Genomic DNA, 24,092 nt, shown 5'->3' on the forward strand with positions numbered 1-24,092 from the left:
GTGTCTTTATTCCCATCTTGCCTCTAGGTTCCCCCCCCCCCATATCCTCAAGTCCATTCTCTAGTAGGTCTATGTCTTTATTCCCATCTTGCCTCTAGGTTCTTCATGACCCTTTTTTTTTTATTCTTAGATTCCATATATATGTGTTAGCATACGGTATTTGTTTTTCTCTTTCTGACTTACTTAACTCTGTATGACAGACTCTAGGTCCATCCACCTCACTACAAATAATTTCATTTCTTTTTATGGCTGATTAATATTTCATTGTATATATGTGCCACATCTTCTTTATCCATTCATCTATTGATGGACACTTAGGTTGCTTCCATGTCCTGGCTATTGTAAATAAAGTTGCAATGAACATTGTGGTACATGACTCTTTTTGAATTATGGTTTTCTCAGGGTATATGCCCAGTAGTGGGATTGCTGGGTCATATGGTAGTTCTATTTTTTGTTTTTTAAGGAACCTCCATACTGTTCTCCTTAGTGGCTATATCAATTTACATTCCCACCAACAGTGCAAGAGTGTTCCCTTTTCTTTCTTTTTCAGAAAAAATGTCATGTTTATTTAGTAGATTTCATGTGAAAGACTCTTTATGATATCTTTCTTTTCACTTTTTATTTTATATTGGAGTACAGTTGATTAACAATGTTCTGTTAGTTTTAGGTACACAACAAAGTGATTCAGTTATGCATATACATGTACTATTCTTTTTCAAATTCTTTTCGCCTTTTGATTATTACAGAGTATTGAGTAGAGTTCCCTGTGCTATATAGTGGGTCCATCTTAGTTATCAATTTTATTTATTTATTTTTGAATGTTTTTATTGGAGTATAATTGCTTTACAATGGTGTGTTAGTTTCTGCTTTATAACGAAGTGAATCAGTTATATATATACATATATCCCCATATCTCTTCTCTCTTGCATCTCCCTCCCTCCCACCCTTCTAGCTGGTCACAAAGCACCAAGCTGATCTCCCTGTGCTATGCGACTGCTTCCCACTAGCTATCTGTTACATTTGGTAGTGTATATATGTCCATATATACACTACCACTCTCTCACTTTGTCCCAGCTTACCCTTCCCCCTCCCCGTGTTCTCAAGTCCATTCTCTAGTAGGTTTGCATCTTTATTCTCGTCTTACCCCTAGGTTCTTCATGACCTTATTTTTTTTTTTTGGATTCCATATATATGTGTTAGCATATGGTATTTGTTTTTCTCTTTCTGACTTACTTCACTCTGTACGACAGACTATAGGTCCATCCACCTAACTACAAATAACTCAATTTTGTTCCTTTTTATGGCTGAGTAATATCTGATTATATATATGTGCCACATCTTCTTTATCCATTCATATGTCGATGGACACTTAGGTTGCTTCCATGCCCTGGCTGTTGTAAATAGAGCTGCAATGAACATTGTGATACATGACTCTTTTTGAATTAAGGTTTTCTCAGGGTATATACCAAGTAGTGGGAATGCTGTGTCATATGGTAGCTCTATTTTTAGTTTTTTAAGGAACTTCCATGCTGTTGTCCATAGTGACTGTATCAATTTACAATCCCACCAACAGTGTATGAGGGTTCCTTTTTCTCCACACCCTCTCCAGCATTTATTGTTTGTATATTTTTTGATGATGGCCATTCTCACTGGTGTGAGACGATATCGCATTTTAGTTTTGATTTGCATTGCTCTAATGATTAATGATGTTGAGCATTCTTTGATGTGTTTGTTGGCAATCTATATATCTTCTTTGTAGAAATGTCTATTTAGGGCTTCTGCCCATTTGTGGATTGAGTTTTTTTGTTTTCTTGGTACTGAGCTGAATGAGCTGCTTGTAAATTTTGGAGATTAATCCTCTGTCAGTTGCTTCATTTGCAAATATTTTCTCCCATTCTGAGGGTTGTCTTTTCATCTTGTTTATGGTTTCCTTTGCTGTGCAAAAGCTTTTAAGTTTCATTAGGTCCAATTTATTTATTTTTGTTTTTATTTCCATTTCTCTAGGAGGTGGGTCAAAAAGGATCTTGCTGTGACTTATGTCCTAGAGTGTTCTGCCTATGTTTTCCTCTAAGAGTTTGATAGTGTCTGGCCTTACATTTAGGTCTTTAATCCATTTTGAGCTTATTTTTGTGTATGGTGTTAGAAAGTGTTCTAATTTCATTCTTTTACATGTAGCTGTCCAGTTTTCCCAGCACCACTTATTGAAGATGCTGTCTTTTCTCCATTGTATATTCTTGCCTACTTTATCAAAGAGAAGGTGACCATATGTGCAGGGATTTATCTCTATTCTTTCTCTCCTGTTCCATTGATCCATATTTCTGTTTTTGTGCCAGTGCCATACTGTCTTGATTACTGTGGCTTTGTAGTATAGTCTGGTGTCCAGGAGTGTTACTCCTCCAGCTCCGTTTTTCTTTCTCAAGATTGCTTTGGCTATTCAGGGTCTTTTGTGTTTCCATACAAATTGTAAAATTTTTTGTTCTAGTTCTGTGAAAAATGCCAGTGGTAGTTTGATAGGGATTGCATTGAATCTGTAGATTGCTTTGGGTAGTAGAATCATTTTCACAAGTTGATACTTCTAATCCAAGAACATGGTATATCTCTCCATCTATTTGTATCATCTTTAATTTCTCTCATCAGTGTCATAATTTTCTGCATACAGGTCTGTCTCCTTAGGTAGGTTTATTCCTAGCTGTTTTATTCTCTTTGTTGTAATGGTAAATGGGAGTGTTTTTTTAATTACACTTTCACATTTTTCTTCATTAGTGTATAAGAATGCAAGAGATTTCTGTGCATTAACTTTGTATCCTGCTAATTTACTGAATTCATTGATTATCTCTAGTAGTTTTATGGTAGCATCTTTAGGATTCTCTATGTAGAGTATCATGTCATCTGCAAAGAGTGACAGCTTTACTTCTTCTTTTCCTATTTGGATTCCTTTTATTTCTTTTTCATCTCTCATTGCTGTGGCTAAAACTTCCAAAACTATGTTGAATAAGAGTGGTGAGAGTGGGCAACCTTGTCTTGTTCCTGATCTTAGTGGAAATGGTTTCAGTTTTTCACCATTGAGGACGAGGTTGGCTGTGGGTTTTCATATATGACCTTTATTATTTTGAGGAAAGTTCCCTCTATGCCTACTTCCTGGAGAGTTTTTATTATAAATGGTGTTGAATTTTGTCCAAACCTTTCTCTGGATCTATTGGGATGATCATATGCTTTTTCTCTTTCAATTTGTAAATATGGTACATCACATTGGTTAATTTGCGTATATTGAAGAATCCTTGCATTCCTGGGATAAACCCCAGTTGATCATAGTGTCTGATCTTTTTAATGTGCTGTTGGATTCTGTTTGCTATTATTTTGTTGAGGATTTTTGCATCTCTGTTCATCAGTGATATTAACCTGTAGTTTTCTTCCTTTGTGACATCTTTGTCTGGTTTTGCTATCAGGATGAAGGTGGCCTTGTAGAATGAATTTGGGAGTGTTCTTCCCTCTGTTATATATTGAAAGAGTTTGAGGAGGATAGATGTCAGCTCTTCTCTAAATGTATGATAGAATTCACCTGTGAAGCCATCTGGTCCTGGGCTTTTGTTTGTTGGAAGATTTTTAATCACAGTTTCAATTTCAGTGCTTGTGATTGGTCTGTTTATATTTTCTATTTATTCTTGGTTCAGTCTTGGAAGGTTGTGCATTTCTAAGAATTTGTCCATTTCTTCCGGGTTGTCCATTTTATTGGCATATGGTTGCTTGTAGTAATCTCTCATGATCCTTTGTATTTCTGCAGTGACAGTTGTTACTTCCCCCTTTTCATTTTTATTTTATTGATTTGAGTCTTCTCCCTTTTTTCTTGATGAGTCTGGCTAATGGTTTATCAGTTTTGTTTATCTTCTCAAAGAACCAGCTTTTAGTTTTATTGATCTTTGCTGTCGTTTCCTTCATTTCTTTTTAATTTATTTGTGATCTGATCTTTTTTATTTCCTTCCTTCTGCTAACTTTGGGGGTTTTTTTGTTCTTCTTCCCTAATTGCTTTAGGTGTAAGGTTAGGTTGGTTTTCTTGATTTTGTTTTAATTAATTAATTAATTTATTTATTTATTTTTGGCTGCATTGAGTCTTTGTCTCTGTGTGAGGGCTCTCTCTAGTTGCAGCAAGCAGGGGTCACTCTTCATCGTGGTTCATGGGCCTCTCACTATCGTGGCCTCTCTTGTTGTGGAGCACAGGCTCCAGATGCGCAGGCTCAGCAGTTGTGGCTCACGGGCCCAGCTGCTCCACGGCATGCGGGATCTTCCCAGACCAGGGCTCGAACCCGTGTCCCCTGCATTAGCGGGCAGACTCTCAACCACTGTGCCACCAGGGAAGCCCCCAAGGTTAGGTTGTTTATTTGAGACGTTTCTTTTTTTCTTAAGGTAGCATTTTTTTGCTGTAATCTTCCTTTTCAGAACTGCTTTTGCTCAATAGCATAGGTTTTGGGTCGTCGTGTTTTCATTGTCATTTGTTTCTAGGTATTTTTTGATTTCCTCTTTGATTTCTTCAGTGATCTCTTGGTTATTAAGTAGTGTATTGTTTAGCCTCCATGTGTTTGTATTTTTTACAGATTTTTTCCTGTAATTGATATCTAGTCTCACAGCGTTGTGGTCAGAAAGGATATTTGATACGATTTCAATTTTCTTAAATTTACCAAGGCTTGACTTGTGTCCCAAGATATGATCTGTCCTGGAGAATTCTCCATGAGCGCTTGAGAAGAACATGTATTCTGTTGTTTTTTGCTGGAATGTCCTATAAATATCAATTAAGTCCATCTTATTTAATGTATCATGTAAAGCTTGTGTTTCCTTATTTATTTCCATTTTGGATGATCTGTCCATTGTTGACAGTGGGGTGTTAAAGTCCCCTAGTATGATTGTGTTACTGTCGATTTCCCCTTTTATGGCTGTTAGTATTTGCCTTATGTATTGTGGTGCTCCTATGTTGGGTGCATAAATATTCACATTTGTTATATCTTCTTCTTGGATTGAGCCCTTAATCATTATGTACTGCCATTCTTTGTCTCTTGTAATAATCTTTGTTTTTAAGTCTAGTTTGTCTGATATGAGAATTGCTACTCCAGGTTTCTTTTCATTTCCATTTGCATGGAATATCTTTATCCATCCCCTTACTTTCAGTCTGTATGTGTCCCTAGGTCTGAAGTGGGTCTCTTGTAGACAGCATATAGATGGGTGTTGTTTTTGTATCCATTCAGCCAGTCTATGTCTTTTGGTTGGAGCATTTAATCCATTTATATTTAAGGTAGTTATCGATATGTATGTTTCTATTACCATTTTCTTAATTTTGGGGGGTTTGTTATTGTAGGTCTTTTCCTTCTTTTGTGTTTCCTGCCTAGAGAAGTTCCTTTAACATTTGTTGTAAAGCTGGTTTGGTGGTGCTAAATTCTCTTAGCTTTTGCTTCTCTGTAAAGTTTTTAATTTCTCCGTCAAAGCTGAATGAGATCCTTGCTGGATAGAGTAATCTTGGCTGTAGGTTTTTCTCTTTCATCAGTTTAAATAGGTACTGCCACTCCCTTCTGGCTTGCAGAGTTTCTGCTGAAACATCAGCTGTTAACCTTATGGGGATTCCCTTGTATGTTGTTTGTTGTTTTTCCCTCATTGCTTTTAATATTTTTTCTTTGTATTTATTTTTTGATAGTTTGATTAATATGTGTCCTGGCCTGTTTCTCCTTGGATTTATCCTGTATGGGACTCTCTGTGCTACCTGGACTTGATTAACTATTTCCTTTCCCATATTAGGGAAGTTTTCAACTATAATCTGTTCAAATATTTTCTCAGTCACTTTCTTTTTCTCTTCTTCTTCTGGGACCCCTATAATTCAAATATTGGTGCGTTTAATGTTGTCCCAGAGGTCTCTGAGACTGTCTTCAATTCTTTTCATTCTTCTTTCTTATTGTGCTCTGCAGTAATTATTTCCACTATTTTATGTTCCAGGTCACTTATCCGTCCTTCTGCCAGTTATTCTTCTATTGATTCCATCTAGAGAATTTTTAATTTCATTTATTTTGTTGTTCATCATTGTTTGTTTGCTCTTTAGTTCTTCTAGGTCCTTGTTAAAAGCTTCTTGTATTGTCTCCATTCTATTCCCAAGATTTTGGATCATCTTTACTATCATTATTCTGAATTATTTTCCAGGTAGACTGCCTATTTCCTCTTCATTTTTTAGGTCTGTTTTTTACCTTGCTCCTTCATCAGCTGTGTTTCTTTGTCTTCTCATTTTGCTTAACTTACTGTGTTTGGCATCTCCTTTTCACAGGCTGCAGGTTCGTTGTTCCCATTCTTTTTGGTGTCTGCCCCCAGTGGCTAACGTTGGTTCAGTTGGTTGTGTAGGCTTCCTGGTGGAGGGGACTCATGCCTGTGTTCTGGTGGATGAGGCTGGATCTTGTCTTTCTGGTGGGCAGGTCCAGGTCTGGTGGTATGTTTTGGGATGTTTGTGACCTTATTTTGATTTTAGGCAGCCTCTCTGCTAATGGGTGGGATTGTGTTCCTGTCTTGCCAGTTATTTGGCATAGGGTGTCCAGCACTGTAGTTTGCTGGTCGTTGAGTGGAACTGGGTCTTGACATTGAGATGGGGATCTCTGGGAAATTTTTCCCATGTGATATTACTTGGAGCTGGGGTGTCTCTGGTGGACCAATGTCCTGAACTTGGCTCTCCCACCTCAGAGGCACAGCCCTGATGCCTGGCTGGAGCACCAAGAGCCTGTCATCCACATGGCTCAGAATAAAAGGGAGAAAAATAGGAAGAAATAAAAATATAAAATAAAATAAGATTTAAAAAAGTTATTAAAATAAAAAGAAAAATTAATTTTAAAAAAATTTATGCAATTAAAAAAAAAAGAAAGAAAGAATGAAGAGGACAACCAAACGAAAAAACAAATCCATCAATGGTAATAAGCGCTGATATTATAATAAAAAAATAATAAAAAAATAAAACAGACAGAAGGAACCCTAGGACAAATGGTAAAAGCAAAGCTATACAGACAAAATCACACACAGAAGCATACACATACACACTCACAAAAAGAGAAAAAGGGAAAAAAGTATATATATTGTTGCTCCCAAAGTCCACCTCCTCAATTTGGTATGATTCATTGTCTATTCAGGTATTCCACCAATACAGGGTACATCAAGTTGATTGTGGAGATTTAATCTTCTGCTCCTGAGGCTGCTGGGTGTGATTTCCCTTTCTCTTCTTTGTTTGCACAGCTCCTGGGATTCAGCTTTGTATTTGGCCCCACCTCTGCATGTAGGTCACCTGAGGGCATCTGTTCTTCGCTCAGACAGGACGGGGTTAAAGGAGCCGCTGATTCGGGGTCTCTGGCTCTCTCAGGCTTGGGGGAGGGAGCGGTACGGATGCGGAATGAGCCTGCGGCGGCAGAAGCCAGTGTGATGTTGCACCAACCTGAGGTGCACCGTGCGTTCTCCTGGGGAAGTTGTCCCTGGATCACGAGACACTGGCAGTGGTGGGATGCACAGGTTCCCAGGAGGGGAGGTGTGGAGAGTGACCTGTGGTCTCACACAGGCGGCAGCAGCCGACTTAGCATCTCATGCCTGTCTCTGAGGTCCGCGCTGACAGCTGTGGCTTGCGCACGTCTCTGGAGCTCCTTTAAGCGGCGCTCTTAAACCCCTCTCCTCGACCACCAGGAAACAAAGAGGCAAGAAAAAGTCTCTTGCCTCTTCAGCAGTTCCAGACTTTTTCCCGGACTCCCTCTGGGCTAGCTGTGGTGCACTAGCCCCCTTCAGGCTGTGTTCACGCCACCAACCCCAGTCCTCTCCCTGCGACCCAACCTCCAAAGCCCGAGCTTCAACTCCCAGCCCCCACCCATCCCGGCGGGTGAGCAGACAAGCCTCTCGGGCTGGTGAGCACAGGTCAGCACCACTCCTCTGTGCAGGAATCTCTCCGCTTTGCCCTCCGCACCACTGTTGCTGCTGTCTCTTCTGTGGCTCTGAAACTGCCCCCCTCAGCCACCCACAGTCTCTGCCTGCAAACGAGCTTCCTCACGTGTGGAAACCTTTCCTTCTTCACAGCTCCCTCCCATGTTGCAGGTCCCGTCCCTATTCTTTTGTCTCTGTTTTTTCTTTTTTCTTTTACGTCAGGTACATGGGGAGTTTCTTGCCTTTTGGGAGGTCTGAGGTATTCTGCCAGCGTTCAGTAGGTTTTCTGTAGGAGTTGTTCCACATCTCGATGTATTTCTGATGTATTTGTGGGGAGGAAGGTGATATCCTCATCTTAGTCTTTCGCCATCTTGAAGCTCCTCTCCGGTTATCAATTTTAAATATAGCAGTGTGTACATGTCAATCCCAATCTCCCAAACTATCCCTCTCCCCCACCCTTCCCCCCGGTAAACTTAATTTCTTTCTCTAAGTCTGTGAGTCTGTTTCTGTTTTGTAAATAAGTTCATTTGTATCTTTTTTTAGTTTCCACATATAACCGATATCATACAATATTTCTCTTTCTCTGTCTGACTTCACTCATTATGACAATCTCTAGGTCCATCCATGTTGCCACAAATGGCAATATTTCACTCCTTTTAATAGTTGAGTAATATTCCATTGTATATATGTACCACATTTTTTTTATCCATTCTTCCATGTCTTTGCTATTGTAAACAGTACTACAATGAACATTGGGGTGCAGGTGTCCTTTCAGAAGATGTTTTTCTCCAGGTATATGTCCAGGAGTGGGATTACAGGATCATATGGTAGCCCTATTTTTAGGTTCTTAAGGAACCTCCATACTCTTCTCCGTAGTGGCTGCACCAATTTATGTTCTCACCAACAGTGTACAAGTGTTCCCTTTTCTCCACACCCTCTCCAGCATTTATTTTTTGTGGATTTTTTATGATAGCCATTCTCACTGGTGTGAAGTGATATCTTATTGTAGTTTTGATTTGCATTTCTCTGATAATTGGCAATGTTGAACATCTTTTCATGTGCCTCTTGGCCATCTGTATGTCTTATTTGGAGAAATGTCTATTTAGGTCTTCTGCCCAATTTTTGATTGGGTCATTGTTTTGATGATATGAAGCCACATGAGCTGTTTGTAAATTTTGGAGACTAATTTCTTGTCAGTCACATCATTTTCAAATATTTTCTCCCATTCTGTGGGTTGTCTTTTCATTTTGTTTATGGCTTCCTTTGCTATGCAAAAGCTTTTGAGTTTAATTAGCTTCCATTTGTTATTTTTGTTTTTATTTCCATTACTCTAGGAGATGGATTGAAAAAGATATTGCTGTGATTTATGTCATAGATTGTTCTGCCTATGTTTTCCTCTAAAATTTGTATGGTGTCTATTCTTACTTTTAGGTCTTTAATACATTTTGTGTTTATTTTTGTGTTTGGAGTTAAAGAATGTTCTAATTTCATTTTTTTACATGTAGTTGTCCAGTCTTCCCAGCACCATTTATTAAAGAGACCATCTCTCCTCCATTGTATATTCTTGCCTACTTTGTCGTAGATTTATTGACCATAGGTGCGTGAGTTTATTTCTGGGCTTTCTATCCTGTTCCATTGATCTATATTTCTATTTTTGTGCCAGTATCATACTGTTTCAATGATTATAGCTTTATAGTACAGTCTGAAGTCAGGGAGCCTGATTCCTCCAACTCTGTTTTTCTTCCTCAAGACTGCTTTGGCTATTTGTGGTCTTTTGTGTCTCCATACAAATTTTAAGATTTTTTTGTTCTAGTTCTGTGAAAAATACCATTGGTGATTTGATAGGGATTGCAAGGAATCTATATATTGCATTGAGTAGTATAGTCATTTTGACAATATTGATTCTTCCAATCCAAGTACATGGTATATCTTTTCATCTGTTTGTGTCATTGTTGATTTCTTTCATCAGCATCTTATAGTTTTTGGAGTACAGGTCTTTTGTCTCCTTAAGTAGGTTTATTCCCAGATATTTTATTCTTTTTGATGCAATGGTAAGTGGAACTGTTTCCTGAATTTCTCTTACTGATCTTTCATTGTTAGTGTTTAGAAGAACCAACACATTTCTGTGTATTAATTTTGTAATCTGCAACTTTACCAAATTCACTGATGAGCTCTAGTAGTTTTCTGGTAGTGTCTTTAGGATCTTCTATGTATAGTACCATGTCATTGGCAAACAGTGACAGTTTAACTTCTTCTTTGCCCATTTGGATTCCTTTTATTTCTTTCTCTTCTCTGATTGCCATAGATACTCCCAGTACCTCAGAATGTGACTGTATTTGGAGATAGGACATTTAAAAGGGTGATTAAGTTAAAATGAGAAGATTGGGGCATGTCTTAATCCAACATGACCAGTGCCATATAAAAAGAGGAAATTTGGACTCACAAAAAGACACCACAGATGCACACACATAGAAAAAAGACTGAGGACATAGTGAAAAGAGGGTCAGTGATCTGCAAACCAAGAAGAGATCAGGCCTCAGAAGAAACTAAACCTGCCAACACTTTGATCATGCATGGCTAGCTTCCAAAAATGTGAGAAAATAAAATGTTATAGTTTAAGCCATCCAGTCTGTAGCATTCTGTTATGACAGCACTAACAAAGTAATACAGCAACTGTCCTCTAACTTACCCTGTCACATTGGCCAGAAATTTCTCCCTATTCATAAGATATCTGGCAATTTGGCATCCTTAATATTGAACTGGAAAAGTTAAATTTTTTAATTAATTGTAAAGAGATTGTGTTTTTTAGACTGTTCTTTACCATAAGAGCTTAATATATTCTGAGGAATAAAAAATCCTCAGTGTAAAGCAATAGGAAAAGATACCTTTTCCTTCATTTAAAAGGAGTAAATGTGGTTTATTTTATTGTACAGTGAACTAGAACTGAAGAGTCCAGGGTTCAAATCCCTGATCTGTACTTGGAGAAATTATTTAACCTCTTTATCTAGGACCGTAAATTATCTCCAACAGTGACTGTGGAGAGAGGGCTAGATCATTGGTAAAGAGCATCTGGTTCTTCTTCTAAAGTAGCCAAACAGCTAACACCATTGCGATTCAATTTCCTGTCAAATCTCAGTGGACTGAAAGGTAATACTATCTTCTCTTAACAGTTAACCAAATTATCATGGCCAGCAAGCCAAGTCCACTGATCTCACTATCCATACTCTTGATGGGACAAAAACCAATCTGATAATTCTTTTAATTCAGAAAGAGTGCTGGTTTGGGGGTAGAAAAACCTGGTCCACAATCCAGCACTACTCTGTTGTGTGTCTAACCGTGTGACTTTAAACCTTCAGACCAATAGGGATCTGTGTTTCTTAAAAGCATCCTCAGTGACATTGAAGATAAAACATTTGGAAATAAATACACTACACTAGTATAGTCTTTAAAGAACAAAAAACAAGTCTCTTTTCGCAGTATTGTCTCTAGTTCCTTGCAAAATTTATGGTACAGAATCAGGAATCAACATATACTCATTGAATGAATAAAAGCTTATGATTTTCTGGAAAAAATAGATATTAATACTTATAATACAGTTGTAGAGTAAAGGAGATAAATGACATATATTACTTTGCAGAGAAGGTGCTCATTAAAGAGTACTTTTGAGATTATTATTCATTCATCTTGTTTTATTGTGTTCCTGTTATTGTGTGACCAGTTAGCAGCATAGCTAGAAAGGTGACAAGACATTTTTCCGAAGTCCACTTGTAAAGGAGATGTGCAAACAAACAGTGATTACATCCTATGATAATTAGAGTTTTAAAATGTAAGTTCTACAGTACAATGTCAACATATTAAACTATTCCTGGATAAGTCATTATTAAGGGAAATCTTAGTTGGTAAAATTAGTGAATTCCAAATTTCAATGCAGCTGTTCTATATGGCAGAAAGTGGTTTTATTCCATGTGTTATTCAGCCACCTTTTTCCTCAGTCATCCTCTAGGGTCTTTAAATCTCTGTATTCATCTTCAGGATGTGGGAAGAGAGCCAGAAGAGGACACAACCACTTCTTAAACATCTTAACTTGAAAGTGATCCATACCATTTCTGTCCATAGACCACAGCAAAAGCTAGATAAAGGATTTTACCTAGATGATAGGGAATCTGGAAAATGGAACCCCTGCCTGAGAAGGTGCGTCTCAGAGACAGCTTCTTGCTAGGGAAATTTCATAGACTGTTATAACCATTTGTGCCACAGATGCCCACAATGGGCCATATAGAACAGCTGCATTGAAATTTGGAATTCATTAATTTTACCAACTAAGATTTCCCTTAATAATGACTTATCCAGGAATAGTTTAATATGTTGACACTGTGCTGTAGAACTTACATTTAAAAACTAATTAGCATAGGATGTAATCACTGTTTGTTTGCACATCTCCTTTATAAGTGGACTTTGGAAAAATGTCTTGTCACCTTTCTAGCTTTGCTGCTGAGTAAACTGGCCACACAATAACAGGAACACCATAAAATAAGATGAATGAATAATAATCTCAAAAGTACTCTTTAATGAGCACCTTCTCTGAAAAGTAACATACATCATTTATCTCCTTTACTCTACAACTGTATTATAAGTATTAATATCTATTTTTTCCAGAAAATCATAAAAGAGTCTAGAAGCCTACGGAGAAGTGATGCCACATGATCTGAGACTAGAATAGGCATTATCCAGGAGGACAGGCAAAAAGGATGTCCCAGGTGAAGTGAAAACATGTGCAATGTTTGTAGGTTAGATAGAGCAGATGTAAACAGGACAAGAAGGGAGTCCCATTTTGCTTCTGCACTAATTGTGTGGTAGTGAGTAGTGAAGGATGAGTTTAGAGGGATAGATGAAGAGCTGAAGATGAAGAGCCTAAATGTCATTATAGCAACACCCTATCTTCTCATTCAACTCCTCTTACCCTCAGAATTTTCATTGATTGGGTGGGTCTAGGTCTTCACAAATTATTGTTCTCTTCCTTGCTCATTCAAGAGGATAATCTCCTTGCTAGACAGGGTCACTAAAAGGGAAATCTTTCCTATTGAATGACCTTTTAATTCTCACAATTGACTGTGTAGATAAAGCCTGGTCATGTGTCTCAGCCAACTGGCTCTCTATTGAGAAGGGCAGTGCACAGTTCTCTCATTGACACACACATAACTTGAGCACCAAGGACATGGGCAAGGGTCATTCATATAGCTTCTATAATCAACTGCCTTTTGAAATGTAGGCAGTGCAGTGTATTGTGTCCTAGTATTGTGCTTCCTCATCGATACCCTTCAGCTGACAGAGTTCAATCCCCAGTGACAGCAATATGTTCATTTATTTTTAATACTCCATGACCTACTCAGGGTTATGGCCTCATTAAAAAACTATTGATGTCTTTGGCATATGCTTGTGAAGTGTCCTTGTTGTTTGCATTTAATCATGATGAAGAAAGAAAGAATGAAAAAGGGTGGTTGCCCTAGATCTTCCCAAGACTATAACAAAAACTGACAAGAGTAATTGTTTGCTACTTCAGGGACTTATGAAAATAGATAACCAATCAAACAAGATCAGTAATTTTTGCTTCTTCTGTATTTGGTTGAAGAGGTGTTATTTTTAAAGTTTTAAGTTGCTAACATTAATGGAAAAAGTATGGCTCCTTATTAATTTAATTGAATTAATTTTCTATATAGTAATAAGATATTAAAACATGTAGAATCTTTTAAAACTTATTTATGTAAATCCCACAAACCATCTTTTCATTGATCTCTCTATAAATACTGCATTGGGGAGATTCATGAATAAGGTGTATAAGTCTATGTTGTCCAGACTGAGATTTTAATACTGACAGCTGTCAAGAAATGTGACTAACACTAGATTACTTGGAAATTTACAGATAGTTACAGAAAAGGTATTACCTTAAACAAACCTGTTTATTCTTACTGGATGTTGATAGTGGTATTCATAATGATGTATTTCTCCTAACGTCCTCCTTTGGTCTGTAGAATCTTCTGAATGACACAGGAAGGATTGCATTGTTCTAAACATCGTTTTGCTAATAATTCCATTGTAAGACTAATTGATTATCTGGAAACTGGATGTCAATATTCACACATATGTTAACCCAAGCACTGGCTATATTTCTAATATCTGCCACAGAGTGCTGCGAGCTGGTATGCAATGATCAACAGACTAAAGCCCTTGACTTTGAGATATTCATATCTTAATAGGAAAATGAGTGTGTGAAAAAGAGTCTACTGAATTTGCATAATGAGAAGAAAGATGAGTACAAAGTCCTCTGGGAGCAGAGGAAGATAAGAGAGAAAAAGAAATTTACTTGGAAGTTTAGGGTTATGCAAGTAAATCAGTTAGAATCCCAGACCCTCCACTTCTCTACCTATGAATGATGTGATCTTGAGTTCATCACTTTACTTCTCCAATCTCATGGAGATAATCAAAATATAAGGCGTTGTGAGAATTAAAAAGAACAATCCATGCATGTGTCTGAAATGACATCTGGTAGAGCATATTCCCCAAGACGTTAGTTCTTTACTATATTAATATTAGAGGATATGGGTAATATTCCAGACCTATGATATTTTTGATGGGCCTTAAAAAAATAAACAAATGTTTACTAGGTAAAAAGAAAGGGAATAAGAATATTCCAGGGCAGAAGAAAAAGATGCAAAAGTACAAAGCTGTGACACCACAAGATCATTGACTTAGAGTTCCATTTTCTTTACCTCAAGAAAAAAAAAAAAAAACAGCAAATTTCTATTTATTTATATTTTAAGAAGAAAATGTAAAAAAACTAATGTACATTGAACACCATCTAGATAACTTAGTAAATCCTCAGGTTCAGTACATCCTATTTTACCAATGAAGAAACTGAGATGTTATTATATGAATTAATTTGCTCTAGATTATGAGACTGAAAAATAAAGCCTACAGGATATTGATGACACCAAATGCCAGTGAGGATGTGGAGTTTCTGTTGAAACTCTCATTCATTGATTGTGGGAATGCAAAATGGTACAATCACTTTGGAATACAGTTTGGTGGTTTCATACTAAACTAAACACACGCTTATAATCCAACACTTATACTCCTTAATATTTATCCAGATGAGTTAGAAACTTACGCCCACTCCAAAGAGTCCACACACGGGTTTATAGCTGCTTTATTCATAGTTGCCAAAACTTGGAAGCAACCAAGATGTCCTGCAATAGGTGAATAAATAAGTGAGCTGTTGTATATCCAGATAATGGAATAGTATTCAGTGCTAAAAAGAAATGATCTGTCAAGCCATGAAAAGATATAGAGGAGCCTTAAATGCATATTACTAGGTGAAAGAAGCTGATCTGAAAAAGGCTATATACTATATGATTCCAACTATTACTTTCTAAAAAAGGCAAAACTGTGGAGACAGTAAAAAGATCAGTGGTTTCCAGAGGTTGGTAGGGGTGGGGTATGAATAGGCAGAGCACAGAGGATTTTTAGGGCAGTGAAAATACTCTCTATGATACCATTATGATGGTTCCATGTTATTATACATTTGTTCAAACCCATAGAATGTACAGTATCAAGAGTGAAATGTAACGTATGGACTTCGGGTGATTATGATGTGTCAATGTGGGTTCATCAACTGTAACAAATATACCACTCCATAGGAGCTGTTAATAATAAGGAAGACTTTGCCTGCGTGGGGGGCAAGGGCTACATGGGAATTCTCTGTACCTCCCCCTCAATTTTGTTGTGAACCTAAAATTGCTCTAAAAAATAATAAACTCAAATTTTAAAAAAGTCTAAAACTCAGGTCCACTTAATCTTATCTCTAAAATATATACTGTTTTGGCTTCATCAAAACTTGGGTTAGGATTTGACAATTCTAATTGACACTATATTAGGGAAAGAATCCATATCACTCAAAAATATGAAATTTTTATAAAAAATCTCAGCCAAGTTGGTTGACTGAATTCTCCAGCAGTACTTCATATAATACTTAACAATAAGGAGATATAGTTACCCCTGTATAGAAAGTGAGGCTCAGAGGGATAATATGGAAGTCTCTCAGCATAAATGAGGAAACTCTGAAATCTAAACCTTCGGAGTTATGAGCTAGCAAGTGATGGAGTTAAGAATCGAACCATCTCTATCAGATTCCCCACCCTATGTCCTTTCTACCACACCTGGGTGCCTCTTTTGATGTATAATTTGGCCAAAGCCTGTCCCTAATAGGAACTGAGTGCACCTAGACATATCTAAGAGTCCCTTGGTCTGCTTTCTTGTATATATTACTGAGGATGATCAATAATTCTCACGGCTTTTCATCAGCTTCTTTTGGGGAAGAACTGCATTTAAGAAAACCAACCAGAAAATGAAATAAATTTCACACTGAATGACAGTATAAGCCAGGACAAATACAAAGTAAATCTCCTCCAACATCATCCCATCTATTTTACATTTAGAATCCAATGGTATTTGCCTCCCCATGTTATATTAGCAGGTCAAAATGTGCTTCTCCTGGGGAATTCCCTGGTGGGCCAGTGGTTAGGACTCTGTGCTCTCACTGCCGGGGCCCAGGTTCAATCCCTGGTCGAGGAGCTAAGATCCCGCAAGCCGCGCAGCAGGGCCAAAAAAAAAAAAAAAAAAAAGTGCTTCTCAAAGAGACTATTTTGTCCCAAGTGAAATAGTACCCCAAAAAACTGATAAAACAAATACTCTCTAAACCAAATAATATCATCACATCAGTTCTCAGGCAGCAAATACAAATATAGTCACAATTTAGACACTCAGATTTCAAAACAGTCATTCTCCTCTTTACAAACATACTGATTTGAAATTTAGCAGTAATATCAAAAATGAGCTCAAAAATAAGATTATATATAATATAAAATGATATATGTGATACACCTATACATATATAAATCAGATTTGCATGTACTGTATATAAAAATAGAAAGATTTATGTATAAACACATAAATATATAATTTATGTATAAACACATAAATATATAGTATATATACCATATACTATATTGTATACTGTATACATTTTATATCAGACAGAGCTTTCTCCTCCTTAGGTCACTTTCAGAAATGCAATAGCTATGGAAAAGTATGGATGTTTTCAGTCATAGCTCAGATATTATTTGAAGAATGAGAGACAGTAGACCTTGAAAGTGGTTGAGATCCATTTTCTCTATTTATTGTTATTTATTGCTCTTTTTTAAAAAATAACTAACATTAATTAAGCATGTGCTATAAGCCAAATATACGTACAAGAATATGCATGTATTTTGTCACACTTTCCTTAGACCAACCCCAGGAGACACTAATATTGTCCCCATGCTGTAGATGAGAAAACTGAGGCATTAAAAGGGTAAGTAACTTCCTGTGTTCATGTAGCTGATAAGGAACAGAACCAGGATTTAAATTCAGGCAGTCTGGCTTCAGAGTCTACCCCTGATTTCCTCTCCACTTGGTGCATACTATATAGCAGGCTCTATGCCAGATGATTTCACCACCATTTAATACAACCCATTCTTGTTTTGTTTTGTTTTCCCTCCTGAACACTTGTGTTTGAGATAGATTAGGTAACTGACCAACCAAACACACCACTCCCTTTTTCTCTCCCCTACCACCCTAGAAACTTGAAGATTGGATGAGTGGTCTCAGCTAAACGGGAGATGAGGTTGTGGAAAGGGCTTTAATATATTCTAAGAAGCACCTCATGCTCCCAAAGTAGCTTCTGGTTAGGGGTGCAAAACATAACAAGGCATGTAACCTTTTGAAGTCCAACCAGATGAAGGGACAATCGATGGCCCAGCTGCAGTGCTCAGACTTACAAAAACTCCTCTGCCAATTCCCAGTCATCTTCCCAGGGAGCCACGTTGTTCTCATCAGCATGCTTCATAAATTTTGCAGTAGGATGCAAGCTGCTGGCTTGAAGCTGACACTGATTGAAAAACCTCACCCAGGGCCAACTGCTGTAAGAGAGGACTTGGGGGTCCAGAAGGAAACACCAGTGCTTTTTGTTCAGCAGATTTGTCAGCATTTAGAGATCACAGGAGAGATAGAGAACAGCAAGATAAGGCTAATTCCCCCAAGGGGAAATATTGTAGGCTTGTGATGTAATTTCTTTTCTTTTCTTTTTTTTTAACTTTGGTCAAGCAAAAACAAAAATTCAGTTATCAGGCCGGTTGTTCTTAGTAGTTACAAAAGGATGTTAAGGAGATTAGGTCTGCCTGTAGGTTTTTTTTTCCCTCTTTACCTTCCAGTGAACTTTCTTCTTTCTCCCTTCAAGCAATAGAGGGTGACCTAAGCTACAGAAATTCAGTTTCTTCTCATTAGAGAGTAGCCAAGGGCTCTTTAAACTAATAAAGCAGGAGAAAGATCACAGATAAAACAAGATAGGACATTCAGGTGGAGATGACAAGAGTGCCTAGAGGGTTATGTTAATAATTACAGTCTGAGGGGTAAGAATGAGACCTCTATAAAGAAAGTTATTTTATGATGTCTTTACAGTGCTTTCAAAATGCTCTGCATAATAAAACCAATTTTGAAGTTTCCCATCCCCCTCCCCCATAAACAGAACAGTTCTCCCCAGGAAATTATTCAAAAAGCAAAAGTAAACACTTTCCTTCTCCAAGCAGAACTGACTCATTTTTATAACAGGAAGAAAATGAAATAAAACATGCACTATAATACATGGAGATTGCCTTCTTTAGCCTGTGGGAAATTCTGAAAGGCATATGTACGGAGCCATAAGGCAATTTCCTTTGGTATTGGATAGTAAAAAGCTTACAATTCTTCCCCGCTCCAAGTTCTCTCTCAACTCTAATCAATTCCAGGTCTTTTCTGTATATTTCTCCCTTGCTTTTCTACCACAGTTCCTAGGTACCTGCTGATGGGCAATCAGTTGTTTTACTACACTTTGGTGTTTATTTGTTCATGCTATAAATTTGTCCAACAGATACCTGGGGACAAAACCTGGGGGCTGGTAGCTACACAAAAAACAAGACAACTAGGCCCCTTGACATACAATCTGCAATTATATACTGTGTAGCATTATAATGTAGCATTTGGAAACATTATAAATATAAAAGCAATAAAAACTATATTTATATAAATATAAAAGCAATAAAATCTAAAGTCAAATATTGATAATAAAAATGAAAGAAGGAATGGAAATGAGAGAGAAGAATACAGGATCCATGAGATGAAATGCACCTGGTTTTGGACACTATCCTTTTCACTTACTAAGTATACTGACCTTGGTTAAGTTACTTAAGTTTTCTGAAACATTACTTCTTCATCACTAAGGTGGAGAAAATGCTCACATCAAAGGAGTCAAAGCAGTGATGAGAATAAATATGGTATATAAAATGCATAATAGTAATGTACAAAAAATATGTTAGATAAATGAAGTATTGTGGTGAGACATAGGAAGGAAGCACTAACTCAGCTAAGGCTCCCCAGAAGTTGGGAAATTTGAGGTAAGGTCTAAAAAGGAAATCACAGACAGAGGTTTAAGGGGTAGGTAACAGGAAGTCCTAAAGTGAAATCCATTAAGTACACAGAACTATACAAGAATGACAGGTAATTATTTGTGATTGGAGTGTGGGTTCATGCTGAGTGAAAGAAGAAAATGAGATGTGAAAAATGAGTTAGGAGAAGACTGTGAATGGACTTCTATTCCACGCTAAGGAATTTTAGTCTCAAAATAAGAAATAGTTACAAATTTATCAGAAGAGAAACAAAATCTCAGAATTGTACTTTAAAAAGTGAAACATGGAATTCTAGGTGGTATGTAGATAGTGGATAACAGTAAGAAGAGACTGGAGACAGGAAAACCAGTTCAGAGGATATAACAATTATTTATATATAATATTTATATTTAGGTTATATTCCTTTATGCTTAAATTATGTTTATATGGCCATACGATAATTTAAATTTATGTGATAATATAAATACAACAAAACCTATACTTATATAATAATATAAAAGCAATAAAACCTAAAGTCAAACAGTGATAATAAAAATGAAAGAAGGGTTAGAAGTGAGAGAGAAGATAAGAGGAAACTTTATGATTGACTAGATGTAGGGAATTATGAATCTGGATATGTCAAAGACATTTCTGAGGCTTTTACCCTGGGAGACTGAGTGATTTGTGATCCCCTTAATCATTATACATAATTCACAATGAATAGACAGAATGAAGGAGCATGGTGTATTGGATCATTAATCTCTAATTCTTTATCATCATTCTGCATCTATCCAAAACCTTTGCCAGGTGACTTTGTAGTACCTCCAACTGGAGATGGAGTATTTTTCCTTGTCTCATTGATGTTGGGCTTGGCCAAATGAACTGCTGTGGCCAATGAAATTTGGATCGAAGTGTCAATATGCCAGTTGCAGGCTGAGGCTTTAATGAGAATAACAATTCTGCTCAGACTTGTGTTTTCCAAGGATGCACTAGGAGAAGTAGACGTTCCAGGTAGCTTTGGCTCCAAGGAGAATGACAAAGCTCATGGAAAATACCTATACCCAATCCACAGCCTGGAGAAAATCCTAGCCAAACCCAGGCAAGCCTCAGTCTGAAGCAAGCTTTCCAACTTAACATGTAATAGACCCAAAGCAAGAAAAATAAATTCTTGCTGTTGTATGACCTCTTGAAATAGTTTTTTTTTTTTACTCGGATTATTATGGCAATAGTCCCCTAATACAAATAGCCAGAAACAGCGTTGTTTAAATATCTACTTCCAGTGTGTTTCCAATGCCCAACTATCTCCTTACCGTTGATTCTCTAAGCTGCCACAATATTACTGCAATTAGTCCTTTTTTCTTTTCTTTTTTTTTCTTAAGCAAAGTAGAGTAGTTTCTGTTATTTGTTGCCCGTTGAAATTTATTAGGCTTAAAATTCTGCTGAGATACTTTAATCATAATTATCTTTCCAGATGTAATGGTAGAATAATGAGGTCACATGTTGGACCAGAAATTATCATGTATAGAAAAGGACAATTTCATTAAAGATTTAGTCAATTAATGAGTTAATTAATTAATGACAGAGTGGATTCCATAGCTATAGACTATATATTCCCTTATGCAGCTACACATCTTGAAATCATGTTGCATTGATGAGTAAAAAGGGACTAAATTAAAGAGCACGGTAATATAAATACTTAAGATGTGGTTAAATAAAGAATTAAAGAATAAGTTGAGAAGAAATATGAGTAAAGAGAGAACAGGAAATAATGGTGTTGTTAAAGCAAAATAAGATAATAATTTTATGAAAGAGAAAGTGGTAAACATCATCAAGTACCAGAGACATATCAATTAGGTTAGATGACCATTAACAGAATCAGGTCATGGGTGAATTTTCTCTCTAAGCAGTTAGAGTGAGGTTTGTGCCACAAGAATCTGAGAGTTTTGCAGAGAGTAAATTTTAATAGAATGAGAAAGCCTTCCAGATACTGAGGAGTATCTGAAAAGGAAAAAAGTGAAATAGCAGAGAAAAGGATAAGAAAATATAGACAAGCCCCAAATTTGTGCTTAAAACATTTCCTACACCCACCTGAGTTGATTATTCTCTCTTTATTTCAATTTCTGGTAGACTGAAATTGGTGATTAATAAAAGCTATTTGTGATTATTTATATGATAATTAATCATGCTTGTGAACAAACTAATTCTTTAGAAAATGTAATACTTTACAGTTTTTTCATTGTTTTTCTTTGTCTCTGGAATTCCCACATTAAAAACTCTTTTCAATTTTTGTTTATTAAATATGAATAGAGATAAATAGAACTGATCATGCGATCATAGCTCTTATGCCTAAAAAAACTATCCTTGGCTTATTTATCCTTCTTATCTACTATAGAAAGACAAGTTTCAAATCTGGTACTTGAACAAATGGACTGTCCTTAATTGGGTCTTTCCAAATAAGCTGAATTTACTTTAAGAGCAGATGTGCTGTCAATGTACTGACTTAACATCCATGAAGGGAGATAATTTTATGTCTATATTTATAACTATATTACCAGTGAAATATAATATAGAGTAGTGTCTGACACATAGTTGTTCTCAGAGAATATCTGTTGAATGAATCAATGAGTGAACATGTGTCTTTGGTTTGCTTACCCTCTTTCAGTCTTAAGTTTTGAACAATATGCTCTCAAGTTTTTTCCCCTCTCCCTCTGCCTCTTTCTCTCTGTTTCAATTAGTAAAATCTGGATAGGAGATTCAGCTATGACGAGAATACACTATAGCAGTATATATGTTTATATATTTATATAGCTTTTATGCCTCCTACGTAATAGCATCCACATCACAATGTCCTTGAAAGAACTGGTAATCAGTCTTGTCTCATACTTCTTTTGGAGTAACTATTCAAGCTGATGAGCAGAGCAGTAGTATAGTTACACTCAATGGAATAGAATGTCTTGGGTACAGGAGAATCCATCTGGCTTTAACCACTTCAGAAGCTAAAGTATAGGAACAGTTTTCACACACTCTGTTCTTACCCTCGACAGAGACTAACAGGAGTTTTTCAGGTTGTTAGAGCCACAAGAAAACAGGATAGAACGCAGGGCAAGGCTCCTCACCTAGATAAGAATGGAAATGTCAATCAGAGAATGGCACAACCAGCCAGAGAGAGCAATCAGAGCCAGGACCAGGGAGTCAGGCTACATCTCGTCAAGCATATCCTCATGAGGGGTTTGAACACTGCCTGCTGGACTCAGATCACCGCTTTAAGATTTCATCTGACCACTAGGTTTAAGCACTGAATGGGATCAACTCTGCATGCCTGGGTACCTGCAGGAGCTGAATCTCCCTGGAGCTGGGATAATTAGGGATTGGCATTCGCCACCTTGTAAGAGTCTGGAGAAGACCACTGCCATGTTTTTACCACACAATCTGAAGGGATATCCAGGATGTGACAATTTGTTATTAAATTTATCTACCACATCTTTGAACTCCTGAATATTTTCTCATGTTCCCCATAGGCTTTACACTTTGCTAATAATGTTTTAATGTAATGGCTTGTTCTGACAAAATTAAGTTCTGCTTTCTTTATATTTACTATAATTTATAGGATCCCTGAATTCTGGAGGTTCACTGTTTAGGGGGTCAGGAAAAGACTATTCTTAAAGATCATTGAAACTATAGACAGTGTAATTATCGGATACTATAACTAGAAAGAACCTTCAAGTGCAACTAAGCTAATGTTTGCCAAATAATATTTGCTGGGGTTCTTCAAGAAGAAAACTACAAATAATGCTAAGAAAAGCCACATATATCTCCCTTTTTGAAATTTCTCAAAGCATGTTAGCATCTGTCAAAATTCTTCTGCAATGAAAATTATTTTATGTACGTCTAAGCCTGTGTTCAATTATATTTGACCATAGACCATTTTATGGATAAAATGTCAATTAAAAACCAGTGGAACTATTGTACCACTGAATAGTTGAAACCATCCAGTTATGGCCATTTGTTCTCTTTATTTCAGGACTTGGAGGGGTCATTAGCACACGAATCTGTTCTTTTTTTTCTCTTGTTTTCTCATTCTACCCATCTCCCCTGTGGGATCTTCTCTTTGCTTTTGCTTCAACTATTTCCCACACCAAGCTGAAGCTGACTCCAAGAAACATTAGTTGCTTTCAAGAATTTTTTCTGAGCTCCACACTTTCACATTCAAATATCTTCTGGATTTCTGCCCTTGGCTGTCATACTAGAAAACTGAACTATTCATTTTTTGCCCTCCCCCTCTTTTCCACCAGCATGGATTACACCAATATATACCTGGGAATATCCTTGAATTCTCCCTCCTATATTTTCTCCCCATTAACACAGTCTCGAAGTCCAGTCACTTTCCTCACCCAAAGAGCTTAAGATTTTTCATCTGTCCTTGCACAGATTAATACAAAAGGTTTGTATTTGTTTGCATTTCCTGTGACAGCAAAATCTGATACAGGGAAATTGGGTGCCTGTGGTTGACTGGTGAGGTGACCCCAGGGAGCAGGAATAAGAGAGCTGGAAAAGTGAGATAGGGAAAGAAGAAAAGGTGATCAAAGGTGTGAGTGTGCTGGTTCCCACTCTGAGTAATGGAGCTCAGTGGTGCAGGGGCAGCTCTGCAGAACAATGCAGAATATG

The sequence above is a fragment of the Delphinus delphis genome, chromosome 5 (genome assembly GCF_949987515.2).
Source record: "Delphinus delphis chromosome 5, mDelDel1.2, whole genome shotgun sequence".
Taxonomy (NCBI): domain Eukaryota; kingdom Metazoa; phylum Chordata; class Mammalia; order Artiodactyla; family Delphinidae; genus Delphinus; species Delphinus delphis.